Genomic DNA, 14,276 nt, shown 5'->3' with positions numbered 1-14,276 from the left:
GCATAATGTAAAAATGATTATGTTTTTGCAGAGGTGTTATATGCTTAATTCCTTAAAAATTATCATCCCATAAATCTTCAAAAATATCTACATTCAAACATAATTTCCCCTTGTGAGAGAGTCGAGGACTGGAGGGCAGAATCTCAGAAAAAAGAATCTCAAATTTAGGATAGAATTTAGGAGGAATTTCTTCTCTCAGAGGGCAGTGACTCTGTCAAATTCTTTGCCACAGAGAAGCTGCATCAGTCAATATATTCAAGACTGTGATAGACATATTTCTGATCTGTAAGGGGATCAAAGGTTATGGAGAAAAGGCAGGAAAATGGAATTGAGGATTATCAGATCAGCCATGATCTCACTGAATGGCAAAGCAGATTCGATGGACTGAATAGCCTGCTTCTGCTCCTATGTCCTACGGTCTTATCAAAGGGATGTGGGCTCTGGAAAGGATAGGAGCAAGAGAGAGACATCAGGCAGGATTTGATGGAAGGTAAAACATGCCTTTATGACTTTAGGTCAGAATTAAGACATCATCATGACAGCTTTGGTAATTACAAAAGGCATGTGCACATCACCCTCCCACCTCAAATCCTCACCAGTTTGAAGTGATCAAATAACAAGCTAAAGAGCTACCTGAAGACAAGATGGTTGTGTAGTTGATGAGTAATCCAGCCCCCGACTGACGTTCTGCAAACATGAATTCAAATCCCACCATGGCAGATCGTGATATTTGAAATAAGAGACCTACTTGTATGCAATTTTCTGATGCCTGCTGCATTTTCTGGGCATCAGATGGGAAAGAGTTTCGGAGTATTTTACAGCAGTTATGCAGTGGTAGAAGGATGTAAGGCACTGTTTTCCAGTGGTGCAGAGCAGCAGAGACTACTAATGATCTTTGTGCTCACACTGACTTTTTTGAGCTTTCCATATGAAGCTAAACATGTTCAGAGAACCGGGGGCCTTTATGACATCCTCTTCATTATGTAATCCCTCTGCTGCAGGTGATTCTGAGGATAGACTTCAGACTGAATGCAGAGCTCCCCTTCACATGGTTAACTAGCCACCTTCCCACCAGGCAAAAACCTTTTGATTGATGCTTGAGTCACTGAGCTGGGATGGTGGAGACAGGAGCAAAGTGGAGCACTCAATTTCCATTTCATCTTCCTCACACTCCCTGCCAAAAAAAGCTATTAAATCCAGTCCATAAGCCATTCACTGTGGCTTGAATACAATTCTGAATGAAGGGATGGGTCCCTGCAGGTAGAAGGTTCATGTTTTTGAAAGTCTGAGAGTCAAGCATTAAGTCTTGCATAAGTTCTGGTTGACTGATAGAGCTTGCATGATGACCTCTGTCTTGGCAATAAGGGGTGTATGAAACACATTTGGATAAGCCTGAACACAGCTCTTTTTGAGACTGCTAACCAAGTCCAAGAACTGAAAACAGTGCAACCTAAATATACATGTTAAAACCAAAACTGCAAAAGCATAGGCAAGGAGATTGGAAATAACACACCATTTTATTTTTCAGGAGTCGGGGTTAAGGCATAATTGTAATCAGTGCAGAATGATCAGGTACAAAATCCTGTAACAGACATTAAGTAGAAATTAATTTCTTTCCTACAATCTACAACAATGATTATAAAATTCATCAAAACAAAATATGGAAAGATGCTATAGACTATATTTTAATAGCTTTGTGTAAAATATAAATCACCAATCTCTAATGATAGAAGAGATTACCCTTTTTTGTTTAGTTTCTACTGCCTTGAGTTGTATTCCCACAGTGACATGTTTCTGGCCTCAGAATTGATTCTGAATTACTTTCTGCATTGAACCATGTCATGTATCCAACCATGCTCCACTGGCTATCACATTGATATAGCTAAAGAGGTTAACAAGATTAAAAATAGCCCTCCGCTGAGATTTAGCAACCTTTTGCTTTCAAATAGGATGTTTGCCACGATGGGAAAATCGATAATGAATGAGTACAGATCAATATAAAGAGATAAGCAGAATCTGATGAAATATCATGGGAAGAATTGAAAGTGATGTTTGCAGTGGAAGTTCAATTTTCTTTGACATTTTTCTTTGAGGACTCTCTCTGACTGACATGCTGTCTCCTCCCTCTGCTACCAGTGGCCATTGAAACAGCTCTTACAATCTCCGCTACATGTGGCATTCCTCTATCGTTCATGTCCTAATTCATTAAATGTATATATGCGTAACATAATCCTTGTGCCAATACAGAAATTAAAATATGATGCACAAGGCAAAGAAATTACACACTGATTTGGCACCTCTTTCAATCAAAATGTAAATAAAAAGGCTTTGTTTAAAATGATTACTTTTTGAAAAGTAAATCATCCATAGCTTTGAAGTCAAATACAACAGGCACTGCCAAGCTGAGGTGAAAAGATGTGAACCCATGTACTTACATGGTTTGCTTTAGACTTCAGTGAGCAACTATTACATTATAACAATTGGATATTGTTAACTGGGCATGTAGAAACCAGGGACAAGAAAAGACTGACAAGTCCAATCAGCCACCATATGTCTCATCCTTCTGGTTTTATATTCACTGTCCTTCAAAGACATTCTAACAACCTATTTCATTGATCTTCCCTTGCTGCAACAAAACATACTTACAGATATCAGTGGATTGTGGTGTTGATCAAATGCTGTTTGTCTTGTTCCTCACTTTGTTAAGAGTGTTTCTTTGAAAGCTAGCTCTTATGGCTTAGTAAAGCTCAATCACTTTGAATGCCTTTGTTGCCTTTTGGTATCAGCTGCATATAAAGTTAGAAAAGCCAGAGTTAACAGTAAAGTTGACTGTAGTATAAAAATAGCTGTAATCATGCATGCCTGTTACACAGAACGATATATCACTCAAAATCTCATGATATCCAAAACACGTGAACGTTAGGTGGATTGGCCAGGATAAATTGGCCATAGTGTCCAGGGATGTGTAGGTTAGGTGAATTAGCCATGGGATATGCTGGGTTACGGGGATAGGATAGGGGATAGGATGCTATTTGGAGGGTCGTTGAGGACTCAATGGGCTGAATGGCCTGTAGAGGTTCTGCGATTCTGTGATTCAAGTGTTTTTTTCAAATGTTCTTTCATGAGACATAGGTGTCATTGGCAAAACCAAGTATCAGTTGTCCATCCCCATTTACCCTTGAATTGGTGAGCTTGTTCGGCCATTTCACAGCCAGTTATGTTATGTAGTCCAGATCAGGTCAGGATTTACCAAATAAGGCTGATTACCTTCCCTAAAGCATAATAATTCTCATTATCACCACTGCTGTTAATCAGATTTGAATTCCATCAGTTGTTACTGTGCCATTTGAACCCATACCCTCAGAATATTAACTCGGGCCTCTTGAGTAGAAGTCCAGTAACATTACCACCATCTCCCTGCAGCTTCTTGACCCCTCTTCTGATGATGTCTGGTTTAGAAAAAAAATCCCATCTTCAGTCCTGGTCAGGCCCTCTCTCTCATTTCTTTTCCTGGTACATTCTATTTGTGCTATTTTCAGCTCTACCCCTGCTTTCAAGATTGAAAATCTTGCATACTTGATTGCCATAGCATAATTAAATAATAATAAGCACTGGACGTAGCAATTATCAAAAGATAGCAGCAGTAACTCGCACTAGTTATGTTGAAAATACTTATACTGGAGTCACACCATTCAGGTCACTTTACAACCTGCAGAACCAGAACAGAGAATGACCTTTCTCTCCCTTGCCAGGACTCGAACCTGATCGGATTTTGTGTTCCCGAGGAAAAGCATTGTCATCTGTCTAAAGCATTGAAATGAACAGGAATGAGAAAGGAAAAAAAAAATAGAGGGCTTTGGAGGGAACCGAAGTACAATCATGCAGAATGATCAACGGGAGACTTTTGAAGTTAGGACGAGAGATGACAAGTCAGATGCTGCCTTTGAGGAAGGCAGGTCCGGTGGGGGGGGTTAGAATTGATACTGATGTAAAGTGGATCATGCTAATGGTCTATCTGTAGAACTGGATCACAGGTAATGGGGCTCTCTTAAAATTCAATTCTGGCTCAGCAAACCAACAGATCTTGCTATGAATGATGGGAGACAGATATCAGCATGAATTATTCCTGAGCGCGCACACACAACACCCAAACTATAAGGCTCACTATTCTGAAGAAAGAATGTTTCTATACATAAGATAAAATGCATATAGCAGTCAGACAGACAGACAGACACTCACAAACCACTTATGTCCTGAAAATCTGATGGAATCAAAAACAGATAATTCGGGAAACACTCAACAGGTCAGGCAACAAGGCAAGTTGATATTTCAGAGACAAAAACAGAAATTGCTGAAAAAGTTCAGCAGGTCTGGTGGCAGCATCTGTGGAGAGAAATCAGAGCTAACATTTCAAGACGAATGACCCTTCCTTAAAACCCTGCTGTTCAACGTCCATCAATTATGGGAAATGGGGGAGTTCTGATGTGGTATTGGTGGAACACATTGCCAATCCTTTCTGTCCAAATTTGCTGATAACAGTGAAAAAAAAAATGACAATCGGTCAGAGTTTATTCAGGAAAGTTGTGATTTTCGAAGTTTTGAGCTGGAATACTCGTTACCGTGTATTGCTGAGGAAGAGAAAGCTAAAGGCACTGTTCAAATAGCATTTCCTAAAATTGCCACTACAGCCAAATCAATAATCTGCTTTAATTAGATCCGTTTGATCCGATTTTAAAGTTCTTCTCTAGTCATCCTTGAAGCATCTGCTTTTCTGCTTGTACTCAAGAAAATCAATGACAGCAAAGAGCCTGGAGGGGTGATATCTTTGTTGCAGGAATACCTTGCATTGCTGTTATTAGATCCCACTTATTCATGATACAAAGGCCCATGCAATTTGACAGAATTTCTTTATTCGTTAAAACTTTTTAACGTTACTAGTCAGTTTGACTAACAATAGACAATGCTGATTTGTTTTGCCTTACCTGAGTTAGCTTGCTTCAATGGCAATCAAACGAGGAGCCAGTATCTCACAGTTCCTTTCCCTAGGTTGCTACCTGAGGGTTGAAAAACTTCAATTCTTATAACGTCCCATGCATTGAAAGCAAGGGAGCTTTCCTGCCACTGTCACAGCCACAATATTACAATATTACAACAGTAATATCAACAGTTACCAAAGAACCACACCCAGACATGGCTGCAAATTATATCCACTAGAGCTTGCATTTGCTATGTGATGACATATGGGCAGAATATGTAAGGTGCAGGTCTTTCATCTGATCTCTATCTTGTTCCAGCAATACTGAAAGAATTTAGAATATCATCTGTTTTGTACAGCAATGGAAAGCTGACAGTCAGTCGTCAAGCAAGGAAATTGAGAGTAATCCAATGCTCCTACTAGTCCATTGAATAGTAGTCTTGCTTTATTTTAGCTAAGGCAATTATTTGATTATCTGGTCCAAAATGAAGGCATGCAGAATACAGCATTTGACGCAGGAGAAATGATAAGTCAAAAACATCTTCCTGCCAGGGCAAAGCAATCTGTCCTGATGAAGTGCCCAGAAGACATGACCTAACAGTTGTTCAGATGAGATTTTCAACTAAACTTCACCACCCTCCCAGTTTGATGTGAAAAATACCATTGCAGTACTTTGAAGACAAGCTGGTGAGTTCCTCCCAACATCACAGCCACTCGTCATCCTGTAACCAATGTCACACACAGAGGCAGAGTACTGTGGATGTTGGAAATCTGAAATATAGACAGAAACAAGACTAACCAAAGAGGACTATTTGCACACCAAACAGCATAAGCAGCAAATGAAAGACAGAGCTAAGCGATCCCACAACCAACGGATCAAATCTAAGCTCTGGATTCATGCCACATCCAGTTGTGAATGGCGGCAGACAATTAAATTCAATGATGGAAGAGCCCAGCACATCAGTGCAAAAGATAAGGCTGAAGCTTTCACAGCAATCTTCAGCTAGAAGTGTCGAGTAGATGATCCATCTCGGCCTTCAGTGATCCCCAACGTTACAGATACCACTCTTCAGCCAATTCGATTCTCTCCATGTGACATCAAGAAACAGTTTGAGACCCTGGATACTGCAAAGGCTTTGGGTTCTGACAACATTCCGGCAACAGTACTGAAGATTTATGCTGCAGAACTTGCCGTTCCCTGAGCCAAGCTGTTCCAGTACAGTTACAACGCTGTAATCTACCTGACAATGTGGAAAATTGCCCAGGTACATCTTGTACATAAAAATCAGGACAAATCCAACCCATGCAATTACTACTGTAATCAGTAAAGCGATGGAAGGTGCCATCAACGGTACTATCAAGCAGCTTCTGCTCAGCAATAACCTGCTCAGTGACGCGCAGTTTGGGTTCTGTCAGGGCCACTCAGCTCCTGACCTCATTACAGCCTTAGTTCAAACATGGACAAAAGAGCTGAATTCCAGATGTGAGGTGAGAATGATGGCCCTTGACATCAAGGCTGCATTCAACCGAGCGTAGTGTAGAGGAGCCCGAGCAAAACTAGAATCAATGGATATCAGGGGCAAACCCTCCTGTTGTTGGAGTCATATCTGACACATAGGAAGATGGCCATCATTGTTGGAGGTCAGTCATCTCAGCTCCAGGACATCTCTGCAGGAATTCCTCAGGGTAGTGTCCTAGGCCCAACCATCTTCAGTTGCTTCCCCAAATACCTTCCCTCCATCATAAGGTCAGAAGTGGGGATGTTCGCCGATGATTGCACAATGTTCAGCACCATTTGTGACTCCTCAGATACTGAAGCAGTCCATGTTCAAATGCACCAAGATCTGGACAATATCCAGGCTTGGGCTGACAAGTGGCAAGTAACATTTATGCCACACAAATGGCAGGCTATGACCAACACCAATAAAGGACAATCTAACCACCACCCCTTGACATTCAATAGTGTTACCATAACTGTATTCCCCACTATCAACATCCTGGGGGTTATCATTGACCAAAAACTCAACATAAACACAGTGGCTACAAGAACAGGTCAGAGGCTAGAAATACTGTGGCGAGTAACTTACCACCGGACTCCCCAAAGCCTGTCCACTATTTCCAAGGCACAAGTCAAGGGTGTGATGGAATACTCCCCAGTTGCTTGAATGAGTACATCTCCAACAAACCTCAGGAAGCCTGATGCCATCCATCCACAGACAGCACTTTTCAAACCCATGACCACTTTCATCTCGAAGGATAAGGGCAGCAAATATATGGGAACACCACCACCCGCACATTCCTGTCCAAACCACTCACCATCCTGACTTGGAAATATATCACAGTCCCTTCACTGTCACTGGGTCAAAATCCTGGAATTCCCTCCCTAATGGCATTGTGGGTCAACCCACAACAAGTGGACCGCAGAGATTCAAGAAGGCAGCTTACTACCACCCTCTCAAGGGCAACTAGGGATGGACAATAAATGCTGGCCAGCCAGCGACGCCCTCATCCCACAAATGAATAAATAAAAAAACAAAGATAATGTTGGAATTACTCAGCAGGTCAGTCAGCATCAGCAGAGGGAGAAAGAATTAACATTTGACATCAAAGACCTTTCATCAGAACTGTCCCACAGGTTAGCTTGTCATTAACACGTAGCTGTGTGCAGGAAATTGCTGTGTGGCATTTGGTTGGCTTATTTCCTGTCTTGCAAAAATAAAACTTACAAAAAGTATTTCATTAGATATAAATTACTTTGGGATATTCTGCTGTGGTGAAAGCTATTATAGAAATTCAAGTCTTGTAAGTCTTTTCTTACTTAGTGGGTAAGGTTCTATTGGTAGAATTTCAAAGTGCAATGTTGAATCTCCTTCCTTCAAAGTAATGCAATAGATTTAGAGTTGACATTAGGAAGATTCCCAACTTAGGTTAATAGCCAGTCTGTTGATTGGTTATTTATTCTGCATCATGGAATATTTTGATGATTTTGAACGGCTCTTATTCTCATCCAAACTGATATTTCAAAACAGCAGCATCCTAAAATACATAAATAAATTATGTTGCCAACAAATCATAAAAAAAATCTAACTCAAAACATTTAGCTGGTCCCTGCGCTCCTGTCTATTCTGCAAACACAGCAAATTAATTCAGCCCACAAAGAAAATGTCATTTATAATATTTTCAGGTCTCTTAAAAGTTATATCTATTAATCTGTCATTTTAAGGAACTGCTATTTTCTCTGCATACTTATTATAGAAAATTGTTTTCAGAATTAAGTATTATTGCCAACTGCAGGGTTAAAGTTTTTTTTCTAAATCCCTAGAATTTTGTATTGAAACCTGAAAAATGCTCAAAGGCAGGTTATGCATAAGTCACGCATTATTTTGATTCTTATCCTCAGCTTCTGCCATTTTCACTTGATACCACAGATCTTCTTCAGGCAAAGAGGCAGGATTGCTTGGGTCATTGATGTCTCTGCAGCACTGTGATTACTCAGTCAAAAATGTGACTCATTCAAGCACATTAATTTGGATGATACCGGATTAGCTTTCCATTTCTATATGTGCATCGTCTCTTTTAATGAGAGTCAGGTCTGTCACTCAGACACACCATCTTCTGGTTGAAAGACTAGTCATTCATTATGGGAGCAACTGGATTCTTGTGCGAGTCATAGTTTGGATCATTTACAAATCCCATAAGAAGAATTAATGTAAAAAAAGCAGAACTTTTGCATTACTGTTGCCCGCCGTGTGTACCCAACACTCAGGAAATAAAGAAGATCAAAATACTACAGATGTTGGAAATCTGAAATATAAACAGGAAGTGTTGGAGAAACTTAGCAGGTCTGACCGCATCTGTGGAGAGAGAAACAGTGTTAACATTTCGAGCCTGGTATGACTCTTCTTCAGAGCTAGACAAGTGCTTTCTTGTTAATGGATATTTCAACATGGAGTGAAAGAAAATTCGCAAGAAATCTCATTAAAAATTCATTGTACATTATGTTGTCACACGAGACAGACAGCTAAATCAACTCAGCTTTCCTACCTCTGTATACACAGCACAGTAGACATAAAAAAAACTTCAAAATTTATCCTTAATGGTTCCTAACTAGACTTTTTGAAGAACCAATCACAGATTTTGTGACTGGTTGATTCTTAACACAGGGTTTGTCGCTTAAACAGAAGACTTAGCAATTTATTAGCAATGCAGTAACATTTGTAGAGCAAAATTAAACAACTTAGTAATCTAATTAATCTGTATGGTTTAAACACAATAACCTCTGTTTTCAGCCCTAAAACAGTCAAACAAATACAGTTAAGGAATAAATTAAAAAGAAAATAACAAAACTGGCCAGATTACTTAAATGGTTTTCGTGATGCATCGTTCCACAGGTATATATGATAGTTTCTTGGTTGATTTTCTGAAGATGTCATTCAGAGTCACCTTTTCAGTTCACTCTGAGACCATTTCAGTGACAATTACAACTTATTCTCTGAACGTCCAAGAGCTGATAATCAGAGGTTCAGCAGAGAGCTTTCAAATCTTCACCACTGGTGCACCATGGCAGCAGTATATACCATCTGCAAGATACACTGCAGCATCTCACAATGGCTCCTCTGAAAGTGCCTGCCGAACCTGCAACCAAGATCACCAAGAAGGACAAGGATATCAGATGCACAGAAATACCATCACCACATGCCACATGTCTTCCTGACTCCATTGTTGCTGGATCAAAATGCAGGATCTCCCTTCCTTGCAGCACTTTGTGTGTTCCTACATTTCAAAGTCTGCAACAGTTAAAGAAGGCAGCTCACGACCTTGTCCAGAGAAATTAGGGTTGGGCAATAATTGCAGGACTAAACAACAATGCCTATATCCGATGATGAAACAAAAATAACATGATGAAGGTAGGGTAGGAAATCATTACCTAAACTAAAAGATTCAATTACTTGCATTTCAAGCATTAGAACGAACTGCATTGTCTGTTAAGCTGGAATATAGTTACCAAATCTGCCAGTAAGGCAATAGAGATCAGATAATTGAAGGGAAATCTAAAGAATAGCCTTCTACATTAAATACTGCGAACCATGAAACTCGAGCTTTATGTATGGTCGATATTATTGAGATTTTGATGCTTTAATAAACATATTATCATTGAATAAATAGGTTCTGTGCTCAGTTGTACAATTTCTTCTAGTCCTTGAAGTAAAATGTGCTGAAAAGGGCAGCATAAATTGACATATGATGTCTTGCTGCCTCAAGGTAGGATTGTAAACATTATCTGTGAGCATATATATTAGTTCATTGATTATAGTACTTAAACACTTGTGTTTCTACTTGAATTTTTGATGTGACTTCAGTGCAGGTGGACTGGCCTCTCAGCTCTGCAGAGCATGGCTGACACACTCAATATAAAAGAAAGCTTGTACTGCATTGCTCTTCAAAAGAGGGAGCAAAGTTCATCACATACACTGCGCCTTTGATGCTACTTCAATCCTCTTACATATCTTCTTATCCATATAAAACCATCACACTGCAATCATCTGTGTCCATTTTGACCATGATCCCCCAACAGATTCCCTCCATCATCAAAACTGTATATTTACACAGAATTATACAATGATGCACCTCAGGAAGAGACCATTTAGCTGATCATCTAGAGCTATCACCTTAGTTCCACTACCTTCCCCAATTCGATAACGATGCAAATTATTCCCTTCCAAGTGTCTATTGAATTTCCTTTGGAAAGTTATTGTTGAATCTGCTTCAGCCATCCTTTTAAGTTGTGCATTCCAGATCATAATAGCTCACTGTGTTGAAGAAAATCCTTTCTTCAGATCGTGAATGGTTCTTCTGCCTGTGGGATCGATGTCCTACTGGTCATCAATCCCTCTTCTGATGCTGCAAACAGTTTCTGTCTTAGTAACTCGATCAAAGCCTTTATTCAAATCTCTCCTTGACACAATACAAAGGCAAAAACTCAGCAGGTCTGGGAGTGTCTCTCTTTTTAAATTTGTTCTTGGGATATGAGGATCACTGGCAATAGGAGAAGGCCCTTACATGGCTATTAATTGCAGTGTGTTGGGTTGGTAGGCTCCAGGATCAGTGCCCATGGTGCAATTTTATGATATCCCCCTCCCCCCTGCCCCCAACCTCCGCCAATCCCACAAGGCAGCTATAACATCCAACGGCATGTTTCTGAGCACTGAAAAACCATTTATTTTATATCTCAAGTCAGTCTTCTTTTCATGGTTTCTTTCTAAGTTACTTACTTTTAGCAATGATTTATTTAGTTTTTGCATGTTATTGTCAAGATCGAGTGGCACAGAGGATGTGACAAACCTCAGGATCTGTTCTCTTGCTTTCAGCAACTGCAGTTGACATTAAACCGATGTGTTTGTCCAGTTCGTGCATGATTGCTTCTGCAATGAGCTTCTGTAAACTAATCACTGCAAGGTAATAGAGTCGTAATCAACAGTTGATTTCCCAGAATCAATGCAATCAGAACATGTTGCACCAATCTAACTGAGACTTGAATTTTGATCTATTCAAAAAGAAGTAGTTGCAAACTTTCCCTTTTTTTAACTGATAACCTCACCAAAGGGACACGGCTACTGGCAAAAGAAAGATCAAAAAAACTGAGATAAGTTGAGAAGCAATTATTAAATCAATTTTAAATCTATTTACTGTATTACCTATATTACAGTGAAGAAATCTTTAGATACTGAAACTAAATTTAAACTGATGTACCTTCCCTTTTAATTTATACTCAGTTAAGACTCACGGAGCACATTCCTGAAAGTTACATTAAAGCAATGGATACTGAAGATCTGAAATAAAGACAGAAAATTCTGGAAATGTTCAGCAAGTTTGGTGGCTCCTTTGGAGAAAGAAACAAAGTTAATGTTTCAAGTCAATGACCTTTCATTGGAACTGGGAGTTTTATTTTAATGTGGGCTTCACTGGCTTCATTTATCATCTATCTCTGGTTGCCCTTTGTTTTGGACGATGGCAGTGAGATGCCTTCTTGAACTGCTGTAATCGATATGTGATGGTAGATCCACAGTGTCATTGCATGGGGAGTTCCAAGATGTTGACAGCAAAACTGAAGCAACAGTGATATATTTCCGAGTCCGGATAGTGAGTGGCTTGGAGGGGAGCTTGCAGGCAGTGGTGTTCCTATACATCTACTGCCCTCGTCCTTCTCGGCCAGTAGTCTCCAGGCTGTTTTAGCACAACATCACTATTGAATTTAAGTGCAACCCAGGATCTACCCTGACCAAAATATAGAATTAAGTTTAATTTCAGTGCTATATGAATCTAAAACCAAGTATATATAAATATTCACTTTGTTCTCTACACGCCAAGTGTGACACCTAAGATTGCGCATGTTCTCCCACTGCCCTGAAATCTGGATTGTAGCTTATGGCAGCTAGTCATAAACATATATGCTAAGTTGCTGTCTTTTCCTGCAGTTCACAATTCAGTTTATTCAGTTTTCATGTCACGTCTGTGAGAAACCTAAAGTCTAGCAGCAACACATTGTTTGACAGCCCACTCCACACTTCATTCCTAGATTTAAGAAAATAAAAGATTTCAGGCATCAGCTCCAAAAGTGTTTACAGGACTTTTCCTAAACTTAATCACCACCCGTCAGTATGGAGGATTAGTTCACCATAGGCAACATTAAGTTCTTTGAGTAACGATTTAAACAAGTGGTGCTGAAGGGCACCTGTATAAATTGAGTTTACAATTTACACAATGACTTTCATTAGTCTATAACTTTGCTCACTAATGCTTGCTGGTGGATTACACTGTGGTAATTGACAAAAGAGTTGAAATCAGAGTCATTTCTGCAAAATATGACAAAACCTGCATTTGCACTAAGCATAATTGGTGCGCCATCAGGGCCTGATCAAGTCCATCCTTGGCCATTGTGTGAGGCTATGGAAGAAATTGAAGAGACCCTTGCAGAGATATTTGCTTCATCTTTGGCCACTGGTGAAGTTCCAGAAGACTGGAGGCTGGTTAACGTTGTTCTATTGTTTAAGGTAGCAAAGACAAGCCAGGGAGCTACAGGCCAGTGAGCATTACATCGGTGGTAGGCAAGTTATTAGAGAGGCCACTGATGGACAGGATCAACAACATTTGCATAGTCAAGATCTGACTAGGGATAGTCAGCATGGATTTGTGCGCAGAAAGTAATGTCTGACAAATCTTTTAGCTTTTTTTCAAAGAGGCAACCAAGAGGGTAGATGAGGGTGGAGCAGTGGATGTTGTCTATATGGACTTTAGTAAGGCCTTTGACAACGTCCCATGCGGCAGGCCAGTCATGAAGGTTAGGTTACATGGGATCCAGGGGGAGCTAGCTAAATAAATTCAAAATTGGCTCAATGGTAGGAAGCAGAGGGTGATGGTTGTAGGTTGTTTCTCTGACTGGAGGCCTGTGACTAGTGGTGTGCCACAGGGGTCAGTGCTGGGACCTGTCCTATTTGTTATTGAAAGAAATGGTCTGGATGTGAACGTACAAGGCATGATTAGTAAGTTTACGGATGATACAATATTAGGAGGTATTGATGATAACGAGGAAGGTTATCAAAAAATACAGAGGGATCTTGATCAGATGGAGAAATGGGTTGAGCATTGGCAAATGCAATTCAATACGGATAATTGTGAGATGTTGCACTTTGGAAAGTCAAACCAAGGTCGGACTTATACAGTAAATGGTAAGGTCCTGAGGAGTGTTGTGAAACAGAGGGACTTAGGAGTACAACTATATAGTTCATTGAAAGCTGCGTCACAGATGGACAGGGTGGTGAAGAAGGGATTTAGCATGCTGGCCTTCATCGGTCAAGGCACTGAGTATAGGAGTTATGACGTTATGTTACAGTTGTATAAATCATTGGTGAAGCTGCACTTGGAGTATTGTGTATAGTTTTGGTCACCCTGTTATAGGAAAGACATAGTTAAACTGGAAAGTGTGCAAAGAAGATTTACGAAGATATTGCCAGGACTAGTAGGCCTGAGTTTTGGGAGAGGTTGGCCAGGATAGGACTTTATTCCTTGGAACGTAGAAGAAGGAGCAGTGACCTTATTGAGGTGTATAAAATCATGAGGGCCATAGATAGGATGAATGTATATCTTTTTCCCAAGGATGGGAAATTGAAAACTGGAGGGAATAGATTTAAGGTGAGAGGGGATAGATTTAAGAAGGACCTGAGGGGCAACTTCTTCATGCAGAGAGTAGTGCATATATGGAATGGGCTGCCAGAGAAAGTGGTTGAGGCAGGTACAATAGCAA

At 40.1% G+C, this 14,276-nt stretch overlaps 1 long non-coding RNA gene across 1 annotated transcript in view; it reads right to left on the bottom strand.

The window, feature by feature from the left end:
* Positions 1–1,493: 1,493 nt before the first annotated feature.
* LOC125483739 overlaps positions 1,494–14,276 on the bottom strand; it is a 66,321-nt gene continuing 53,538 nt past the window's right edge. Inside the window, exons 5-6 of the long non-coding RNA XR_007262685.1 lie at positions 2,647–2,786; positions 1,494–1,582 (exon numbers count right to left, since the gene is read on the bottom strand). This is a non-coding gene — a long non-coding RNA (uncharacterized LOC125483739). The remainder of the gene's footprint in view (positions 1,583–2,646; positions 2,787–14,276) is intronic.

Source organism: Rhincodon typus, chromosome 8, assembly GCF_021869965.1.
Source record: "Rhincodon typus isolate 14 chromosome 8, sRhiTyp1.1, whole genome shotgun sequence".
Taxonomy (NCBI): domain Eukaryota; kingdom Metazoa; phylum Chordata; class Chondrichthyes; order Orectolobiformes; family Rhincodontidae; genus Rhincodon; species Rhincodon typus.
This window is presented reverse-complemented; position numbering and strand designations above follow the sequence as displayed.